At 46.2% G+C, this 22148-nt stretch overlaps 1 protein-coding gene across 1 annotated transcript in view; it reads left to right on the forward strand.

The window, feature by feature from the left end:
• Nucleotides 1-22148, forward strand: part of PTPRJ (protein tyrosine phosphatase receptor type J) — a 162542-nt gene that overhangs the window by 723 nt on the left and 139671 nt on the right. The window lies entirely within an intron of this gene.

Below are 22148 nucleotides of genomic sequence, written 5' to 3' on the forward strand. Positions count from 1 at the left end.
TGCCCGTGGCCTCCCAGGGGAAGCCCCCGCGCTGGCTCCAGGCCGCCTCTGGCCCGGCCCTTCCCGGAGCTGGTCACATCTGGCCGGCGCGGGCCCGGCTAGCCCGCCCGCGGCGGCCGGAGGGGGCGTGTTTGCGAAGGGCTCTCGTCGCGGAGCGGGGCCGGCCTGGCCGAGCGCGGCCGACCTCCGACCCGGCCTGCAGGGGCCCGAGGGGCCGGGCCGACCGGCAGCGGCGGCGGCCGGGGGAGCCGGGGCAGGGCCGGGTGCGGGCCCTCCGGGCCGAGGGGACCGCTTCTGTGGGGGGGGGAGTCCCCAGCTCGGTCAAAGGTGGCCCCTCGCAAGCTTTCGTCAAGGCGACGGTCCCCTTCCCGGAGAAACTGCTTGCTTCCCTGGGCGTTTATTTCGTGCTTTGTGGGCGCAGGCTCTCCCCGCACCGCCCTGTTTTCTAGCTTCGCTTTTCAGATACTGCTGTGCCTGGCATTTTGGCGACCGACCTTTCTGAAAGCACCGTTTCCCCTTCGTAGTATTCCCATTGGGGCTGAGGCTGGGCAGCTGGGAGACGTTCCCATGTCACAGATAGGGAACTTGAGAGGGAGAAGTGAAAGAGCAGAATCACCCAGCCCTGGTCGCGGGAGCTGAGCAAGCGGGTTTGTCTTCACAGTCTTCTAGGAGCCTGCTAGGGTGCTGCACCCGCGAACGAAAGTGGCCTGGTGATACCCCTATTGTGCATTTTGTTAATGAAAATCTCGCTTGTTTTATACAAACAACAGCTCTAAGGAGACAATGTTGGAAGCCCGGGAAATGAGTTATTGGCTAAGGATGGAACCTGGTTTCAGGGAAAACTTTTCAAGCACAGATACAGGATTGTCTGAGAACAGAAACACCATCCTTGGGGCCGCAAAGAAGCCTAGCAAGGCAGGATAAGGGAACTGGGGCCTGGGGCCTGTAGGAACTCTTCACACCCAAAGAGTTGCTCTGGGTGCACACCTCCCCTCCCAGTTTTCTTCAGCAGACCTTGGAAGGCAGTATGACCTCCTCCTGCAGAAAACACTCAATTAGCTCTAGGGCCGGGCTTCAGTTTCCCACACCTTCTTTAATAGCGTTTGTAGGGTGGGCTAACACCACCTGCCCCCAAGAATTGTTTGAGGAGCGTCCACTGGCTAATGTCTGAAAGAGCTTTGTAAACATTAAAAGGTGTCCAGATGGGGTTTCGTTAAGACACAGTGTGTATGGACCGCCTTCTCCCTGTCCCTGTAAGGAAATTCACATAGAGCAGTCTACGAGATTAAAAAGAAAATTGCCTCGTAATTGAAGATCTCTTGGACCAAAGTTTATACTAAAGAAGTATTTGTTCTTCATTTATTTTTAGTTTAATTTGACACACATATATTTTTTATTATATTATGTTTTTACTTTGTCCATGGGGGGTTGCTAGCTATGCTTTGAATCAGTGAAAAAATGTCTGGGGTAAATCAATTACTTGCCCAATTCTTCCTTGTATTTCAGTCTGCTTGTCCCCTCTTCAGATATTTCCTTCCTCTCTAATGTGTTCTGTGGAAACTCAAGGCAACTATTTCTCATTTTGGGATACATTATAAAATAGGAAATCTAAAAGGCTCTCTGAAAAAGTGTTTTCAAAATCCACAGTTGACAGTTCATTTTGAGAGTGGCTACTTCAGGGAATTTTCGATCAGACTTTCAAGATAGCCCAAACCCTTTATTTTTTAGGTGAGAATATTGAGGCCTAGAGAAGACGGCGATCAGGCTGAGGTCACCTGGCAAGACAGTGGAGGAGCTGGGACTGAAACTTGTGTTATGTGCCTCTGCCTAGTCTTTTCTTGATACTTTCTCTCTCTCTCTTTTTTTTTTTTTCTTTCTTCTGCCATGTTTTACTTTGCTCTTACTTTTTTTTTTAAGATTTTATTATTATTATTATTTTTTAAGATTTTATTTATTTATTTGACAGACAGAGATCACAAGTAGGCAGAGAGGCAGGCAGAGAGAGAGAGTAAGGGAAGTAGGCTCCCCACTGAGCAGAGAGCCTGATTCGGGGCTTGGTCCTAGGACCCTGGGATCATGACTCGACCAGAAGGCAGAGGCTTTAACCCATTGAACCACCCAGGCGCCTCCCTATTTATTTTTTTGACAGAAATAACAAGTAAGCAGAGAAGCAGGCAGAGAGAAGGAGAAGCAGGCTCCCCACTGAGCAGAGAGCCTGATGTGGGGCTCGATCCCAGGACCCTGAGTAGAAGGCAGAGGCTTAACCTCTGAGCCACCCAGATGTCCCTTTGCTGTCACTTTTAACTATAGGCATAGCCCTACCTCACTGGGTAAGCCTTATACTGTGGGTATAAATTGAATTTTTCAAAAGGAAACATGTTTGAGATTGGAAGTCATACTTGAGATTTCTGAAGTTTGTACCTTTAGGAGATGTGGGTGAAGATATCAGGCTGCCTCCCTAACATTTGATTGGTTTTCTGAAACTTGGATGGGCTGTGTGTGTGTGTGTGTGTTACATGGAAGCAACTGTAGCAGGTCAAAAAAATGGTCAAGGCGTGGAAAAGACACAGCTCTGTGAGGGAATTAATAGGGATGGGTTTGGAGGCTGAAGAGAGGAGATGCTGGAAGTTCCAGTGCTTAGTACGGGCCGGAAAAGCCATTTTTGACCCTGGCATCTCATTCCCCTTCTTCAAGACAGGAAGAACTGTCAGAGATGATTCCAACATGAGGACAGTGCTAGTTGAAGTGTCTGACTCCACCCATTCTTGTAGCATTTTTGCACACTAATTTTGGTTTATGTGAATGTTTTAGGCACTGTGACCGAATGGTCCTGTCCCCTGGCACCCTCCCCTCCTTTTCTTGGGAAATAGTCCTGACAGATTCTTTAAGAAAGAGCTTGAAAGTGGGCTGCTTTAAAATGGGGGGGGGGGGGAAGGGGGAAGAAAGGAAGAAAAAAAGGAAGAAAGAAAGAAAGAAGCTGGCGACTGATAGCTGTTTTGTTGGTCTTGTTTTGTTGGATTTGTTTTTTCTTTGCTTTCTTGTTTCCTGGTGAATAATAAGTGTTTGCATCTGTGATCTATAATAGCTAATTCTTAAGCCTGCTTACCTACCTGCTTCATCCGGACTACAAAAAATATGTTGACTCCTCTTAAAGTTGCTTGTTAAAATCTCATATGGGTGACTTCAAATATTTTGTTTTGCTTCAGAACAACAATGGAGAAACCAAACGATTATGTTTTGTTTGCAGACAGTTTAAGAAAACAGAGCAGGCTGGTTTATGGTTAGACTGTGACTTTGAGCTGATTTCAAGTTGAGCCCCACCATGAAGACAACCACGGATCCCCAAGCTTTCCTGAGCAGGGAGAATCCTGGCTCCTGAGTGAACAATTTTGGTCAGCAAAGAGGTTATTTAGCTCCCAAAAGTAATTTTTTGCTTGGGGTTGAGGCCGAGGTAGAGTTGCTGGATGACTTGTAGGCCTGGGTTTAGCCCACACATGGCCTGCAATTACTTCTTAGTCCATTCACTGCTTGGCCAAGGGAATTATTTTGAGTGCAGAGTAAGAGGCAATTTTCTGTATATTTCCTCTTTAACCTCACACTGCTGGTAATATTATAATTAATAGGTAACATTATACGTGGCAGATACTGTGGTCAGGGTTTGAATGCATTATCTCATTTGACCATTTCAGAAATACTAAAAGGTAGGTGCTGTTCATGTTCCCATTTTATCTGAGAGAAAACTGGGGTTCTGTGCTTACCCAGGATTTATAACTGGGATTCATTAGAGCCAGGCCTATTGCCTTCACTGCTCCCGTTTACGGTCTCGTACTGTACAAAGTCATATATTTTAGAGAAGTTCTTCAGTGTGCAAGTGAGACATGAGGACAGACTTGTGGTGAAGAGCGGGCTTGTGGGTTCTGAACCTTGATGGGGCAGGGAGTCCTTTTGGCTTCTCTGCATCTTGTACTCTATAGGGTCTGCTCTGTTTGTGATACGGACAACCCAGGTACCTCCTTCCTGCTCGTCTTGCTTTGAGAGCCTGAGTCTTTGTGGAGCCAGGCTCTGGAGTGGAAAGACCTGGGTTCGGGTCCTCGCTCTGCCACTTAGTTGCTGCATAAACTTGGGCAAGTCCCTTAACCCCGGTGACTCCTCATTTCCTTATCTGGAAAATGGGACTAACACTTCCTGCTTCCCGGGGCCGCTGAAGAGGAGCAAATATGATAGAAGAGGAACTGCCATATGAAATCTAAGGCATGATTCGAAGGTTGTGGCTACGGCTGTTGTTTGGGGAGAAAAAGTGGGGCTTCACAACATTAGTTCATATAACAAATCCTTATCAGGCGCTTCTCACAGAGTGACGCCTGTGGGCATGCATGGTAAACTTAGCTCAGTCACAAAACTTTTTTTTTTTAAATGTTAGGAATTATTTATTTTAGGGGGTATTAATAAAAAAATAGTAAGTTGCATAACATGCCCATGATTTTATAGGTAGAGTGAGGCTAAATGTAGTATCTTGGCGTATAAATTATTTATGTTTAATAAAAAGCTGATCTGAAGAAAAATAGTGGGTACCTGTTTATGAAATGATGATATGGTTATGGCAAACTTGTAAAGGTGAAAAACTGCTTCAGTTTCGGAAGTACTGGGCACACAGCAGGCTGCCTGCATTCGTGACTTACAGGCCTTGGGAGTGAGAGGTTACTCTGATCGCCCCCAGCCAGCCGCTCACAAGTGTGATACAGGCTGTGTGTGTGTGTGTGATGTCCTCGCTGTCCTCCACCTCCCGCACCCCTGACAGGGATAAGTGGGGGCAGAGGGTCTCTAAGTCGAGATCCCTGGAAACGGCAGTTATCTCAGGCGAGAGAAGTCCACTGTAGTTTGTCACTGCCTTGTGTGGCTTTCCTGGTGACCCTGCAGAGGACGGGAGCTGTAGGAAATTTGTTATTACTTCCTTATTAGTGATAGCTGTAGTCATCCCATTGTCTCAGAATTTTCATGACATGTAAATGCCTGGGGGGAGGGGCTGGTGGGACTAAAACGGTGGATTAGGGGGCCTTTTGAAAGCGACGTAGTGTCAGCTCCCACAGAAGGTCTAATTTTAAACATGCAAATAATTTTCAGTTCCACTTTTCCTTCTTCCTGTTAGAGGAAAGCTGTACCCTGTTGCCATTTCTGAGTCTTGAGCAGACAATGTTGTCATTATGCTCCAAACTATCTCCTTCTCCAGGGTAGGAATGGGTGGTGGTTTTCTGGGTGCCTGAGCCGGGCCCTAGCCCAGTGTTATTTCATGGCTTCTGGGTAAATAAGTGAGTGAATATTAAAACTTAGCACCAGTGTGGAGTCCATAACACGGTGGTTCTTAATCTTTCTGGGGGGTGAGGTGGGGGTATGAGACCCTTACAGAGTATGTAAAAGAGAAGTATCTTCTCCCTAAAAGGAATGCACATATTTACAACTTTGTATCCAATTTCAAGCGTTTCGTAGACTTTTTGAAACAGCCTAGGATTCTCAGGTTAAAAATCCTCCAATCTAAAGCTGTATAGCGTTAGAAAAATATCAGTTTTCTTCCGAGGTAATCACTGTGGGTATCCTTGGTTTCCTTCCAGGAGGAAAAATGTTTCTTTGTAATGTATACATGTATCTGCATTAATCTTTTAAAATAATTACATTGAAAACTTTATGTATATATTGGAGTCTACTTAGCCTTTTAATTTACTTTGTTATTTTAGAGATTATTTAATACCTTTACTGACAGCTTTAACTCATTCTTTTAAATGACTGCTTGGGATTCTGATGTGTGAAGTTACCGTGATTTATTTGACCATGCCCTTATTAGGGGACACTTTAACTGTTTTTAGTGCCCCTTCCCCAAGCCTTTTACAAATCACGCTTCAGAGAATGTCTTTCATGCCAATTTCTTGTCACTTTCACAAGGATATCCATAGGATAAATTTCTAATTTTAGGATTGTTGCATTAGAGGGTATATGCATTTAAAGTTTGGTAGCTGTTGTTGTTTCCTCCAGAAACATTGCTCCAGTTTGCCTGCACCCACCCATAGGTTTGAGAACTGAGGATTATTAAATTTTATTTTTTTAATCTTTTAAAGTTTTTTTTTTTTTTCTTTAAGTAATCTCTGCACCCAACGTGGGGCTTGAACTTACAACCCTGAGATCAAGAGTTGCATGCTTTACTGCCTGAGCCAGCCGGGCGCCCCGAGGATTGTTAAATTTTTAAATGTGTGCCAGTCTGAGAGGTGAAAAATTGTATCTTGCTACTTTTATTTATATCTCTGAATTAGTGGAATATTTTTTCCTATGTTTTGGACATCTGCATTCCTTCCTTCCTTCCTTCTTTACTTTCTAGCTAACTCCCTGTTCATTAAAAAGAAAGAAAAAAGATTGCCATTTTGTTATTGATTTGTACAGGGTCTTGGGAAATTAAAGAAGTTTGTCCTATGGCTCTCATTTGTGTTGGAAATATGTGTATTTTCCAACTATTTTCGATGTGGCCCTTGTTCTTCAGGGACTCAGAAATAAATAAGATCCCTGGATGGTGAAGAGACTATAGAGCTTGGAACCGGATTGCTTGGTTAGAATCCTGCCTCTCCCATCTAACTAGCTGTGATCTTGGGCAGGTGCCTGAACCTTTCTGATCCTTAGAGTTCACATTTCTAAAATGCTAATAATACTAATAGTACTTCTCACACAGGGTAGTTGGATAAGTTGAGATCTCATTATGTCAAAGTTCTTTATAAATGGGTACAGAAATAGAACAATATTTAATAGAATATTCCATTTTCTCAGGATTTAGATTTTCAAGTTAGGGCACACGGCCATAATTATGACTTGTCAAAATTGTGCCACAGAATCTTTTAAATTGGATTTAAGAGATTAAGTCCACAATAGAATGTTTACACACACACATATGCATATATATGTATTCAAATGTATAATGTGGAGCCATGTACGCTTCCGTGATAGCATAATTTAAAGTAACGTATCTCAGGACACCTGGCTGGCTCAGTCAGTTAAGTGTCTGACTCTTTGTTTTGGCTCAGGTCACGATCTCAGGGTTGTGAGATCAAAACCTGTATCAGGCTCCGCACTCAGCAGGAGTCTGCTTGAGATTCTCTCTCTCTTGCCCTCTGTCCCTCCCCTGCTCTGTCTCTCTCTCAAATAAAGAAATAAATCTTAAAAAAGTAACAAATTATATTTCTCTTTTGACAGTGAATATAATTAATATAGGTTAAATGACCACAAGATATGAGTGAAGAGTGTCCAGTGTCGTCCTAGCCACTGAGAAGCATAGGACTACTGACTGTGGTCTTTAAAAAATAGGGTTCTGCTTGCATTAACTTGAGCATTTCTCTTTGTTTTGTGACCTGGCCAGCTCTGGCTGTGGCTGCCTCTCTGCTCTGGGTACCTTTCCTGCAGGGCCAAGAGGAGTTATTTAATACCACCAATCAAAAGTAAAGATATAAACCTTGGTTCTAATTGCAGGAGGTGGGAGAGCAGGGGAGTCTGTCCTGACTGTACCACTGGTTTCTACAGCTGCAAGGCGGTCCTGCAGCTCCTGCTCCTGGCCCAAGGACTGCCTTCTTCTCATGTCCTTGTGTCATAGGTGCTCTTCCTTACCCACTGGAAGTGGACCTTGCTGGCAGTCCTTTTCCTGAGCCCGGAGACAGAGAGCTGCAGAGAGCTCGGTGTGGGTATAGTTTAGCATACCATCTTGGGAGTCGGACAGACCTGACTCCTTCAAGAACTCTTATGCTCAGAGCTGTACTTGTTCTCATCTGGAAAATGGGGACAACAAAAATATGGATTAAATGGATCCACATAACATGTTCTTAGCGTGAAATAAACCCTCAAAAAAGATGTTGGCTGTTGTTTTATCATCTTATTTTGCTGGGGGTACTGGCATACATTAGCTCTTAGAAAGATTTAAAAAATTATGTTTACCTTATAGGTTACAAAGCCCTTCAGCATATATGAGCTTACAGCATTCCTGTGAGTCATTCCCACTATTTATTTATTTATTTATTTAAAACGATTTTATAGTCTGCCTTCTGCTCAGATTATGAGCCCAGAGTCCTGGGGTTGAGTCCCACATCAGGCTCCTTGCTCAGCAGGGAGCCTGCTTTTCCCTCTACCTACTTCTCCCTCTGCCTGCCACTCCCTCTGCTTGTGCTCTCTCTCTCTGTGTCAAATAAATCTCGCACAGAGAGCGAGATTGACAGAGAGGGAGAGAGAGAAAGAGCAAGCACGAGTAGGGTGAGCAGCAGCAAGCAGGGGGCAAAGCAGGCTCTCCAATGTGGGGCTTGATCCCAGGACCTTGGGATCATGACCTGAGCTGAAGCCAGACCTTTAACTAAGCCACCCAGGTGCCCCTGTCCTTCCCACTTAAAGTGTGGCTCAATCTGTCTCTAAGTGACTTGTCCAATTCAGGTGTCATCTGTCTTTTGCACATAGTGTAGCCTAGTTGTAAAACTTAATTAAATGTAGAATCAGTGTACAAGAGGCACATACTTTTAGGTTGAACCATATGAAATATTATTTTTTGTCCTTTGACTATTGGCCCTCAAACATGGTTCCACCTAATATGATCCAGAACATGGGCGAAGTTTGGAAAACCAAACATACATAAATAGTGCTGCGGGAAAGCAGCCTGTTTAAAACCATGGGCCGTAAAACCAATTTAGTAAGTTATGAGCAGCATTAAAGAATGATGGACTAGAGAGTTTCAGGGTTTACTGCATGTCGAAAAGGTAAGCGTTGTGTCATGAAATTTGTTTCCGTTACATATACTCTGTGCGTATGTGTGCTGAAGTGCACAGAGTATGAATTTCTTATTGTGGCTTTCGGCATTGTCCGAGAAACTGGAAACTGCTAGGATAGGCCTTCGAGTGGCAGAGGATGTGGGGGAGGGGTGGGGGTGGCTTTTGTTTCCAGAGACAGTGGGAAACCAGTATATAAAGTCCCCAGTTATGCACTGTAAATGCCCCCAAATGTAGCTGAACAGGGTCTTGCAGTGGCTGGTACAAGAGGGACCAGCTTTCAGGGTGGTCCCTAGGAAGGGAGCGGGTCCACTGGACACCGAGGGGGCCTACTCTTAAGTAGCTGCCCTTCTGGAAACTGCAGGGGGACCGCCTCTGAAGAACACCTCTGTAGCACAAGCTATTGGCTATAACTTTGTGTTCTTTGGTTAATGGGTTAGGTAGAAAGCAAACCTTTCCTGCCTACTGTGTCATGTACTCTGAGAACTTAGGAGCAGATCTTGGGGACTCTGAAGTTCTGAGGGACCATCAGCCATCTGGTGATTAGTGGGGACTCCCACTTGGCCTTGCCTGGCCTCACAGCCCAGAATTTTAACCTCCAGGTTGTGCTGCCCTCACTGCACCCGTGCTGATCTGCACAGGACCTCATGCTGATGCTCTGGAGGCCCTTAGACCCCACTTGACTGGAGGGTCCTCATCCAGAGGGGGTTGATTTAATTCCCAGGTGAGTCAGTTTAGGTTGGCATTTTTTTATATTAAAAAAATTGGAAACGTAGATAAATAAAAGAAGAAAGCAAAATTATCTGTAATCTCCACTCCCCTAAACTATTTTGAATGGTAATTTTTTCTTTATGTTTTTATTTTCCATCTCCCTCCCTCCCTCCCTACCCATCCATCCATCCATCCTAAAATAGGATTACCTGCTAGACATGTTTCGTAACTTATATTTGTGTGTGTGTATTACAATGAGGGGGGCAAATGCATCCCTAGGGGGGTACCCCAGAAAGCTACAGCATAAACATGAGGCTTTTTCCTGGAGCATCACTCTTACGTAGAGGGAAATATTTTCTAATATTCTTTGGAAACAAACAAATATGGACATATTGTAGATTAGATGTGAAATTTGCATCCAGAATCTTTTCAGCAACCATAAAGAAATCAGTTCACTCTCCTGTCTGTACTTGGGGCAGTTTGCAAAGTAGTGACAATATATTGCAAACATTTTCCTTTGCCAGGAGATGTTCTTTTCTCTTGGTAACTTTTAGCGGTTGTATCCTATACAGAGGTTCCTTATTTCATTTCTCCTGTGATTAATCTTCCAGTTTGTTTTTGACTTTTTTTTTTTTCTTTGCCGTGATCAATCCTATTCAGATGACTTTGGGATTCAATCTCTGAACACATCTCTGATGATTGTCTTTGGATAAATTGAGGTTATAGAAATAACAGTAGCTGGTGCCACAGGCTGAATATTAATTATGAATTATCATCAGCACTTTTTACATATGAACTCATGTAATCCTATGATGTAGGTATGGAGATGGAAACTGAGGTCCCAAGAGTTATGACCTGGTCCGTGGCCATGTACCTCAGCCAGCTGGGTGTGGGCTTCTTTGGGGGCACAAGAGGGAGCCAAACAGGACTGCTTACATGCACGGACAGCTGGGTGTGAGGGCAGGTCTCAAATGTAGGAGGGCCGTCTTCTGTGGGATGGGTGGGTGCTGCCCAGAGTCATGACGTGGCAGAAGTAAATTACTTCCCAAAGCCACAAAAGATAAGATAGTCTTTGCCATGGATTTTGGATTCTGGAACCATCTGTGATAAAGAGTTCCTGAAACTTTGTGGCCTTGGCCCTAATCAAATAAATGACATAATGCCATCTTGTTGGAGTCTTGGTCTTACTGTTGGGAGTGAGTCTGGGTTTCATAGAGCTTGAACTTGGGCACATATGACTTAAGAGGGTCCTGTAAGAAGAGGAGTATGGGCCTTTGGTATTAGCAGAAGGATGGGTCCAAATCCACACTCTTCTATCTGCCCAGGTGCTTAAGCTACTTGGAACCTGTTGTGTCATCTGGAAGGTGATAACGATTGCCAGGCCGTGAGTTATTAGGGTTAAGTGAGGGAAGGTGTGTAAGGCACCAAGTCCAGTTTGTGATGTTTGGCAGCTCCTTAACTTTTCACTTCCAATTACCCCTCTTCATTAACACAACATCTCCTGACTTCGGGGCTGTGGTTGTCATGTTCCCAAGGTTTGAGATCTTCTCTGAAGGTGTTCAACTTTTGTGAGCCTTGATGCCCGCGAGTATTATCTAAAATGGGCACCAAATCTCACTGCGTGAAGAGAAATTGTAGGGGATGTAAGCATGAGAGCTTTTCCTTAAGACATATTGGCCTGTCTGAAGATGCTGTTCTAGCCTCTGAATTACAACTGTCTCTAGAAGGGAATGATTTCAGTTAAATTAGAGCAGAAGAGCATGAGAGAAGAGAGAGATCCCATACAACCAACCAAAGCTAGCCTTTCCTGGAGCAGAATAATGGTCCTGGTGGCCATTTCTCCTTGCTGATGAGACCATCCCCGCTCATTAAATTCTCCCTCCAGGAATTATTTGCTGAGCACTAGCACATCTTTGAACTCTACCACTCTCCAGCCTAGCTCATGTCTCTTCCATTGCTCTACTACCTGCTCCATACAGCTTGGTCTCATCATCAAATGCTCATCTTCTGATTTTATGCCTCAGCCTGTTTCTCAGGCTCATCTTATCCTGCAAACCATTCTCCCCCAAAACAATCTCTTTCCTTGTTCTCTGATCCTGCATTCTCATTAGAGTTTAGACTTGATACTGAAATTGTTTTCATAGCTCAGACCTGGGCTTCTGTAACATCAATGATAACCTCCAATTTGGCTTCCTGGCACCTGGCTTCTGGGAGTCTGTTCCTATGCTGGTGGACATCAGGCAGGATGATGTTACCTTTGTTGATAGTCTCACTCTGGGCTCGTTCATGGGACCAAGCCACTATAATGCAATGGTTAAAACCCAGGGCTTTAGAAACAGATGCCTGGGTGGGAATTCCTTGTTTTACTTTGACCATGTTAGTACCTCTCCGTGCCTCAATTTTCTTAACTATAAAATAGTGATAATAATAGGACTCAGCTCTCAGGTTGTTATAGGAGGCCCATAAAATAAAGTACATATTACAGAGAATTGTTCAGCACACTTGATAAATAATAAAGAGAGGATAAATATACTGGGGTGGGACTTAGACCCTCAGCCTCTTTCTGACCACTGAGTTTGCCACCAGTCTTTTGATTTCTTTTGGAAGATATGTGTGTAGCACTGAGCCTTTGCTCTCCCCTGAAATCTGGCATTTCAGCTTTGCCCTTGAGAGTGTGGTTGGGGTGAGTGAGGCCTTCTTTTCCTTTAAACCAGGGTTTTCAACCACAGCACTATGGATGCTTGGGCCCCATTAATTTGTTGTTTTGGGGACGGTCCTGTGCGTGGTAGGATGGTTAGTGACATCCCTGCCTGCTAGATGCTGGAAGCACCCCTTCCCCCACCAACACACACTCACACTTGTAATAATGAAAAATGTCTTCAGATAGTGCCAAATGTCCCCTGAGGGGGACCGTGTCCTGGTTGAGAACCATGGCTTTGGGCAGTGCCTGTGTTGAAGCAAAGGTTTAGGTTGCTGGTACCTGGCAGTCTCAGTAGTGGGGGCTGGCTGTCCCTCCGTCTCCATGAGATCCTGTTGGTAACTGATCCACCTTCCCAGTGAGATAGTAGGTACCCACGAACCAGAGTTTTATAGATGGGACAGACAGCCAGGTTGCTAGGTCTCAGAAGAGGGCTCATATTTGATTCTCTTCTTGCTCAGGGAGAGTTTTTAGGGATACTGTGGGAGAGGAAGCACTGTGCAAGGAGTCTTGGCACCTGGGGGTTCATTCCTATGCATCATCACTCCGTGTGTTCTCGGCCTCAGTTTCCTGCTCTGCAAGATGGGGATAACTTACATTATTCCCCTCCTCTCTCTCCAGGGTGGGGGAGAAGCCAGTGTTAATGCTGTAGGTGTGCAGCTGGGGATGTGAGGTTGAGGGAGAGGCTCAAATGTGCCAAGTTCCACACCCGAGATAGACCCAGTCAAAGGGAGATCCTATTACAAAGAGAGGTACTGCCAAGTTCCCCCTCCCAGCAGCTCCCTGTAGCAATTTTCAGCTTTTAGGCCCCAGGGCATAAGCCTAGAGATAATTCTGTCCGAGCTGGAGAGGAGACACCAGCAGGAATGAGGCAGGAGGAGAAACTTGGGAAATCCACTGAACTTCCTGGTGATGCCGGCTGGCCAGTGGCAAAGACAATTGGCTTTCGGAAAACTCAGCGTGCATGCAGCTTTTCAGGAAAACAGCACTCTGTGAAGCCGCTCCAGTGCTCCCGAAGTCCGTGTGCGCCAGACCTGGTCTGGACATCCTGCTGTCTGGGGCTCCATTTTCTTTTACCGGGATCCTAGCCCGTTATTCCGCAATGTCCACTGTACCGTCTACACTGTGTATGGGGCCCTCCTTTTACCCTCGTGCTGATCGGTGGTCACGTCTGTTGTAGAGAGGAGGCAACAGAGATGAAGGGACTTGCCCAGAGCCAGGGATGTGGCTATTCCAGGATCTTCTCTGGCTTTGTGACCAATAGCAACACAATGCTTTCAAAGCCCTGAATTTTCTCATGTGCCAAATGGGGACGTAAACACCTCAGAGGCTGGGGATCTCGATTCCACAAGAAAATGCATGGGGAGGCTCCCAGTATGGTGTCTGGTGTGTGCGCGCGTGCGCGCGCACGCACACACACACACACACACACACACAGTGTCCCATTTGGGGCGACTCAGTGATATCAGCTCCCATGAGTTTTTCCAGGAATAGCCCTGGCTTGCCCTGATCTTATCTACGGTCTGTCTCAGGCCCTGTCCGGTAAATGTTTGGGGGTGCAGCTGTCTGGCTCGGGATGTCACCTGGGGAGGACAGAGAGTATGAGAGTCAGGAATGGAATGCGTGATTTCACAGTCTGGCCTCAAACCAGCTAAGCACCTTGCCTGGCAACTTGGTAGGTAATCATTCCTGGTGAGAAGATAAAAAGGTTCATTGAGAGTGAGAAAGGACTCTGAGACATTAGACCAGGGAAGACAAATGGGTTCCAGTTTGTGTCCATCGGCAAGTGATTGATAGTGGCTACGTGGGGTCCTGCATAGAAGGGAGTGTCCAATCAGTGGGGTTGGCCTGCTCAGCAGGAGATGGTGCTGGGATCAACTGGCGATGTCTGCTGTGGCCACAAGAAAGGCAAGGAGCGGTGTACTTGCTGTTTATTTGCTCTCTGGGGCTTAGGACTTGCTCAGGGGTGTGTCACCTAACAAGTCATAAAATCTCAAAATCTTTTTTGGAAAAAAAAATTTTTTTGAAAGATTTTATTTATGTATTAGAGAGAGAGCATGAGCAGGGGCAGAGAAAGAGAGACAGGGAGAGAGGGAGAAGCAGACTCTTTGCTGAGCAGGGAGCCCAACTCAGGGCTCCATCCCGGGACTTTGGAATCACAACCTGAGCAAAGGCAGACCCTTAACTGAGCCACCCAGATGCCCCCCTCTGAAGAGACCTTTGAAGGGTGTCTGATTCTTGAGTTTTATCTCTGAGAACGTGAGTTTTGCTTGCGTGTCCTCGGTGAGGAAGAACTCACGCTCCCAAAGGCAGCACGTTGTGTCTTTGGGCGCTCCTCCTGGGTAGTGCTTACGCCCCTGAGGGGGAAGAAGGCCTTAGAAGCCCCTCTAAGTGGGTCCTTCTCAACAGGCCCCCATCTGTGGAGCTTCTAGGAAATACGGATCGGTGCCCGCACTCCTGAGTCGTGGGATTTGAGTATCTGGGTGGGTGGGTACCCCATCCCCAGCCTTGCTCATTAGTGTTTTTCTTTGAACTCTTCACATGGTGTTAATGTGCAGCCTGGGCTGAGAACTACTGACACCCCCCCCCCCCCCCCCCCGCTTTTTGCCCCAAAACAGAGGCCAGAATGTGCACAACTGTCCAGGGTTACAGAGGGTTAGTGGCACGAGGACAGGGAAACCTGTGGAGAAGGACCCTTTATGAAGTGCCAGCCCTATGTGAGGCTCTTTTACTCTCACGCCGAGACTCTTCCTGTCCCACAAACTCCCGTCATTCCACTGCTTGAAACGCCCTGTGGCTTCGTGTCACACTTAGTATCAGCCCAGGCAGGTGGTGGTCTGCGAGGCCCTGAAGCTCAGGTCTGGGCGCGGGCAGACCCCTCCTTCCCCTCTGACTGCGTCTCATCCACCCACCCCCTTTTAGCCTCCTCATTTCCCACTCCAGCTGCCGCCATGCTGTGGGCCCAGGAACCTGCCTGCTGTCTCTCTCAGGGGCCCTCACGGCCCCCACGTCTTCCTGGCTGCTTCTTAGGCCTTTGGCCAGAGCCCCCATCCCGCTGTCCTGCCTCACGTCCTCTGTCCTTCTCACCCCCTGAAACTGTTAGTAGTTCCTTATTCTATTTGCCCACGCCCTGGAACCTGAGCTTCTGGAGGTAAGGTCCCTCTCTGTGTGCCTGGCTCCGTCCTCACGCCTGGAGCAGAGCCTGTCACCCAAAGACGTTTGTTGAAGGGATGAGTGGAAAGAACAGCCCTGACACAAAGCTTGTATTTCCCCCAATTACAGTTGACTAGAATTTGGGTTTACTGCCTTCTGGTACTATCTTATTTCCAGTTATGATCTTTTTACCTTTTGTCATGACAGCACTAAATGTTTTTGTGTGTGTGTGTGTGTGTGTGTGTTTGGGGAAATCATAGTAATCCTCAGGTGTGGGGTTTAGCTTGCTCTAGTGAAAAAATACAGATGTACAGATTTTTTTAAAAAGATTTTATTTATTTATTTGACAGAGAGAGAGAGATCACAAGTAGGCAGAGGCAGGCAGAGGAGCGGGGGGGTGGGGGGAAGCAGCCTCCCTGCTGAGCAGGGAACCCGATGTCGGGCTCGATCCCAGGACCCTGAGAACATGACCTGAGCTGAAGTTAGAGGCTCAACCCACTGAGCCACCCAGGCACCCTATATCTATCTATATCTATATCTATATCTATATCTATATCTATCTATATCTATAGATAGATATAGACACTTCTTGTCTGCAAAATGGAATCACAGCACTAGTGATTAGCTGCTGCTGAATGCTTTCCACGCACCAGGCAACGTGCTAAGTGCTTTCTGTGTTTCCACTGAGTGTGTCCTCAGAACCACTCAATGATATAGTTCCTTTCTTGGCTTCATTTTATAGGAGAGAAAAATGAGGAATGGAGAGGCTAAGCACCCAGGCTGAGGTCACACAGCTTATCAATGAAAGAACCAGGTTCAAGCTTTGGCAAGTTGGTTCTAGAATCAGGGTGTTTGGAATTTATGAAATCGTGCTCAAATGGCCTCAGAACAGAGAGAGTGCAGAGATGCTCTGTAAACATGAGTTCCCCCTCCCCCTGTGGCCTTTGCTCCCACAGTGACATTTAACTTTTCTTATCATTTTGTTCTTAGGTTGGTGACAAAAGTACCCATTTCCTGTCTGCTGGAGGTGCTCACTTCCAGACACAGTTTCTGTTGACAGGTCCTAGTGTGCACACTTGGCAGGCCCCGAGAGGTGTGCATGGTGCGTTGGGCCCGGGACACTCACAGAGTGTGGGTGGACAAGTGCGTTTTCCCACGTGAAACATTTCTGCCTCAAATCCCTATCGAGGACCTCCCTTGTGTCAAGCATCGTGACCATGATCAATAAAACAATTAAATCAGTAATTCCCAACCCCATTGCCTCAGCTTGTCAACCCTTCATTTTCTATACCAGTTTACGGGGGCCCTTTGCTAGGCTGTGACCCTTTTAATTGGAGATGTAGCTCTGTGACTGGGACAGGCCTGTGCCAGGTGTCACCTTGCTGAGACATTTTCTTCCGGCAGGATTTGCCCAGTTTGGATAAACAGAAGAGTAAATGGGCAGCCCTGCATTTCCAGTGGCTGCTTCATTCAGGCCTCGGTAGTGATGTGAGATAAAAACAAAATGCATTTGTTTTTATTTATTTTTGTATTTTTCCTTAATTATATAAGGGTGGCATAACAAGATGAAAAGGAAGTTAGGAGCTTGAGAAAGGGAGGAAAAAAAAAGCCATATATTCCTCCCTCATCACAGAACTGTAATTTTAAAGTAGTTACAGCTGTGATTTATGCCAGGTGGCTTGTTATCGAAATTAATTGTGATCACAGAGCAGGGACAGTTTCAGATCCTTTAGTGCCAAACAACTAAACGAAGAGAAGCGCCACCCCCCTTCCATGGTGATACAAGGGTGATATGGACATAATTCTGAGTAGCCCCAGGATGCTGCCGGGTGCGGATGTGCTGTAATCCACTTATCCTTTCTTCTATTTAGATATTCAAGCAGAAACCAATTTTTCACTGTTACGAGTCCTGCAGGGATGCATATTTTCACGCATGCAGCTTTCTTGGCGAAACGGAAATTACTTCTTTAGCTTAATTTCCAGGCATCTTTATAATCCTTGACACCCCTCGCCAAATGACTTTCCAAAAGGAGTGTGTTGCTTGCCTCGCCGGTAGAACGTATGAGCCTGCCTGTTTCGTTGTGCCCACACGGGCACTGGGTGTTACCAGTTTTTAAAAACAGATTTTAAAATTTAATATTTGCATTTGCAGACATGCCAACCGAGCTGTGTGGGGACTGCCTCACATTGCTTTTTGACTTTGTGTGATTCACGCAGAACCTGTTTTACGTGATCTTTGAAGAAAAATTCATTAATTTTTTTTTTTTTTTTTTTTAACGCTGAGGGAAAATGTCAAGTCACTGTGCTCTGTACTGCAGTCCGCACTTTTGTACCTAGAAAAATTCTGAGTGCAGCCAGCCACCTGTATTGTGTATTCTTAGTTACTTTACTGCAAAATCAGTCAGGCGTATTTCTTTCTTTTTTTTAATTTTCTTTTTTTTTAAGTGGACTCTCTGCCCAGCATAGATTCCAGTTTGTGGGTTGAACTGAAAACACTGAGATCAAGACCTGGGCTGAGGTCAAGAGTCAGGCACTTAAATGACGGAGCCACCTAGGCACCCCTCTTTATTTCATTTTTAGAGCTCATTTTAGGGGTGCCTGCTCTCCAGTATGCAGCTTTAAACTCAAATTATGGGATGGTTGGATTGACATTTGCAGAAAGAAACACTGTAGAACACCTACTATGTATCTAGCTGCTTCCCAATATGTCTCAAATGGGTGGGAAGACCGTTCTTCAAATCCCAGCTTTGTTTTTTTTTTTTTTTAAAGGTTTTATTTATTTATTTGACAGAGAGAGAGAGAGAGATTGAGAGAGACAGCGAGGGAGAGAACACAAGCAGGGGGAGTGGGAGAGGAAGAAGCAGCCTTCCCGCTGAGCAGGAAGCCTGATGCTGGGTTCCATCCCAGCTCCCCGGGATCATGACCTGAGCCAAAGGCAGCCGCTTAATGACTGAGCCACCCAGGTGCCCCAAAACCCAGCTTTTCCCCTTGCACCAAGACCTTGATGAACTTCCCTCCCTACCTCTCCTGCATTACCTGCCGCCCGTCTCCCCACCTGTCCGTCAGTCTGAGAGTGCCAGTCAAGGAGAGTGGAGGCCAGCATCGGATAGCTCCGTTAAGGAGGGTTTAGCACACAGGCAGTCCTGAGGATTCTGCCGTTGGTATCGACACAACAGTGGCCCGAGGGCTGGGGCTCAGGGACTAGAGTACGAGGGTAAACAGGTGGTCCAGAGCCTTTCCTTGAAGAGGTCCTGGTTTTGTGGGACAGATAAGGTGGGCTGGCTGGAGACTGCTGTAAGTCGCACACATTGCTGGCCTCAGGGTAACAGCCAGGACTGACACAGGAGTAGGGCCACTTGGGGCTGAATGTTGGGGGCTCAGGCCTGCAATGTCATCCTGGGTATACTGAGGGGGGTGTGTGTGTCATGAGTGACAAATTCAGGGTTTGTGCCCTGGTGGGCTGGGGCTGGACTGGGAGATCTCGCATGACCGCGTGATTTAGACTGTCTTATAGAGAATGGGGCAACTGGGGAGGATTTTCTTTTCGGATTTTAAATAGTCGTCATTTTATTGTTTTGTTATTTTTTAATGGCAATTTTAAACATAACAGCTTTATTGGGATATAATTCCCATACCATAAAATTCACTCTTCTTAAAATGTACATTTGAGTTGTTTTTCATCTATTCAGAGGCATGCAAACATCACCACTGTCTAGTTCCAGAAGATTTTCATCACCCCAAAAAGAAACCCCACACCCAGTAGGAGTCACTCTGGACACCCTCTGCCCCGCCCCCACCCCTCCAACTCCTGGCAACCACTGATTTGCTTTCTCTAAGAATTTGCCTCTTCTACATTTTTCTTCTCATTTCTTTCTTTCTTTTTTTTTTTTTTGATATTTTATGTATGTATTTGACAGAGAGAGATCACAAGTAGGCAGAGAGGCAGGCGGAGAGAGAGAGAGTGGGAAGCAGGCTCCTTGATGAGCAAAAAGCCTGATGTGGGACTTGATCCCAGGACCCTGAGATCATGACCTGAGCTGAAGGCAGAGGCTTAACCCACTGAGCCACCCAGGCACCCTCTTCTACATTTTTCCTATAAGTGGACTCATACAGTATTTGTCCTCTTGTTTGTGTCTTATTTCACACAGCACAGTGTTTTCAAGGTCCATCCTTATTAGAACATCTATCAACACTTTATTTTTTTTTTATGGCTGAATAATACTCCACCAGAGGGATAGATCATGTTTTACTCCTCCTTTCCTGAGTGGATGGACATCTGAGTTAATTCCACTTTTTGGCTATTATAAATACGGCTTCCGTGAACATCGGTGTACAGGTTTTGTGTGGGCACAGGTTTTCAACCTGGGAGGTTGTTGAATTGGGGCGTGGTATTTGAGTGCAGGGCTGTGGGGAAGCCGGGATGTGTGTCTGCTCTTACTAGGCCAGGCCAGGGCAAGCTTTCTGTGCTTCATGTCTTTCAAATAACCCGATGAGGCAGGGTCTGTTATTATCCACCCCCACCCTTTTCTTTTTTACAGGCGAGGATACTCAGGTTCAATGAAATTAAGTAAGTTGCACAGCCAGGAAATGGGAGGTCCCAGCTCTGTCCAGCTCTTAGCAGGTCAGCATGGCACCTGCTCCTGGGAGTCCAGGTGATTGCCGTGGCCTTGCCGGGAGGGGAGGCTGGGAGGTGGCGGAGAACTGGCGTCAGTAAGCTGGACAGAAGTAAGTGTGTGTGTGTGTGTGTGTGTGTGTGCATGTACCAGTGTGAACGTGGTATGGGCATGAGGGGAGACGTTTCAGAGGCAGCATTGGTGGGCCCTGGTAGGTAGATGTGGCAGGAGAAAGAACACCAACTTGGAGTGACCGGAGTGGGTTGGATTCTTGGCACCGTCTTTGTGACCTTGGGGTGATCTCATCTCTTTGGAGCATCACCTCCTTCACCTGGAACCTGGGGCTCTGTTCTCAGCCTTCTGCCTTCCTCAAGGCTGATATAAACTAGGTGGGGGAGGGAGGAGGAGAGAGAGAGGAAGTGGAAGACCAGAACCTTCTAGAAATGCAGAGCTGATGATCTGGGAGGCAGGAAGGGGTGTGTGGCAGAAGCAGGCAGGTCCAGGAGGAGGCAGCCAGCTGGTCTGGACATTCCTGTCCATGTGAGTTTCAGAACCCAGCGAAAGCACCTACCCAGAGGCTAATGAGCTGAGGCTAAGAGTGCAGAAACCGTTGATTTTTTCCTGGTATTTGAACTTGAGCGTTTGTTGCCAGGGAGGGTGTGGTGTCGGCCCACCTGTAGCATCAGCAGCCTCCCCAGCACATCCCTCCCTCCTCCTGGCTGGGCATCACCTTCAAACCAGTGAGGCTTTCCTGGGTCCTAGGGGTCACTTGGGTGGCCTCTCCTATCTGGGCCTGTCTTTGCTCAAGTGGCTGTCCCCTTTATCAGTGACTTGCAGCTTGCCAGAGTTTTGTGAAAAGCTTGTCATTGTCAGTTAGAAAATGAAGACAGAAACCTCCCCTCTAGATTCACGTTGCAATGACTTGCTCTTATTCCAACTCTGGTATTTTGCTGGGTTGTTATGAATCAGTCACTTTTTTTTTTTTTTTTAAGTTTGACAAGCATATTAGTCTTACTATGAGAAGCTAGGCTTATGGGATGAAAGTCAGGTGACTTAGGCTAAGTCAGAATCCTGTCCCTTCCCCCCATCAGAGAGCAGTCTGATGCATTTTTCTTTATCCCAACTGATAAGGACATGAGGGGGCGTAGTTGTGAGGTCCTTCCTCTGTGGGTTGTGTCTTGTCTCCAGCCAGCAGCCATTGCTTGGGGCTCTACTTAGCAGCTGGCATCGTGAAGGCCAGTCACTGTTCATTTATAAAGTTAGGCAGGTCCAAGGGCCTCATTCAGAGAAGATGGGACCTTAAGGATCATTTAATCTAAGCCTTTCACTTTGCAGATGTTGAACCTGAGGCCCAGAGAAGGAAAGACTCTTGCTCAAGACCACAGAGTTAGTCACAGAACGAGTCCAGCTTCCTGGCTTCCCCACCCTGATCTTCTGGACATTAAAGTTTCAATAGTGAGCGCTTAGGGGATTCAGGGAATCTATCTATCTTTGACCTGTTTTTATTTTCTTCCACAAATGATATATTTTTTCATTTTTAAAAAATTTAAATTCAATTAGCCAACATATAGTATATCATTAGTATCAGATGTAGTGTTCAGTAATTTACAGTTCTGTGTAACACCCAGGGCTCATCACATTACATGCCCTCCTTGATGCCCATCACCCAACTATCCCACCCCCCACCCACCTCCCCTCCAGCAGTTTTCAGTTTGTTTCCTGTAGTTAAGAGTCTGTGAGTCATGGTTTGTCTCCCTGATAACTTCCCATTCAGTTTTCCCTCCCTTCCCTTACCATCTCTGTGCTGTTTCTTATATTCCACACATGAATGAAGCCATATGATAATTGTCTTTCTCTGGTTGACGTATTTCACTCAGCACAGTACCCTCCAGTTCCATCTGTTGATGTAAATCGTAAATGTTCATCCTTTTTGATGGCCGAGTAATACTCCATTGTAGATATATACCACATCTTCTTCATCCACTCATCTTTGACCTGTTTTAATGAAGGTGGAGTTGGTTTTCTGGGGTAGAATCCTGATGTGTGTCTGCTGGATGCTGGCCTCTCTGCTGTCTTTGGCCATCTGCGGGGAGGGCGAGCATGTTTGCCTCACCCAGAGGTGTTGGTTGTAGATGGTCCCCACCTGCCACTCCCTTTTGTTGCATTTACATCAAATAGAGAAACCAACCCAGTAACCAA

Source organism: Mustela nivalis, assembly GCF_964662115.1.
Source record: "Mustela nivalis genome assembly, chromosome: 9".
Lineage (NCBI taxonomy): Eukaryota > Metazoa > Chordata > Mammalia > Carnivora > Mustelidae > Mustela > Mustela nivalis.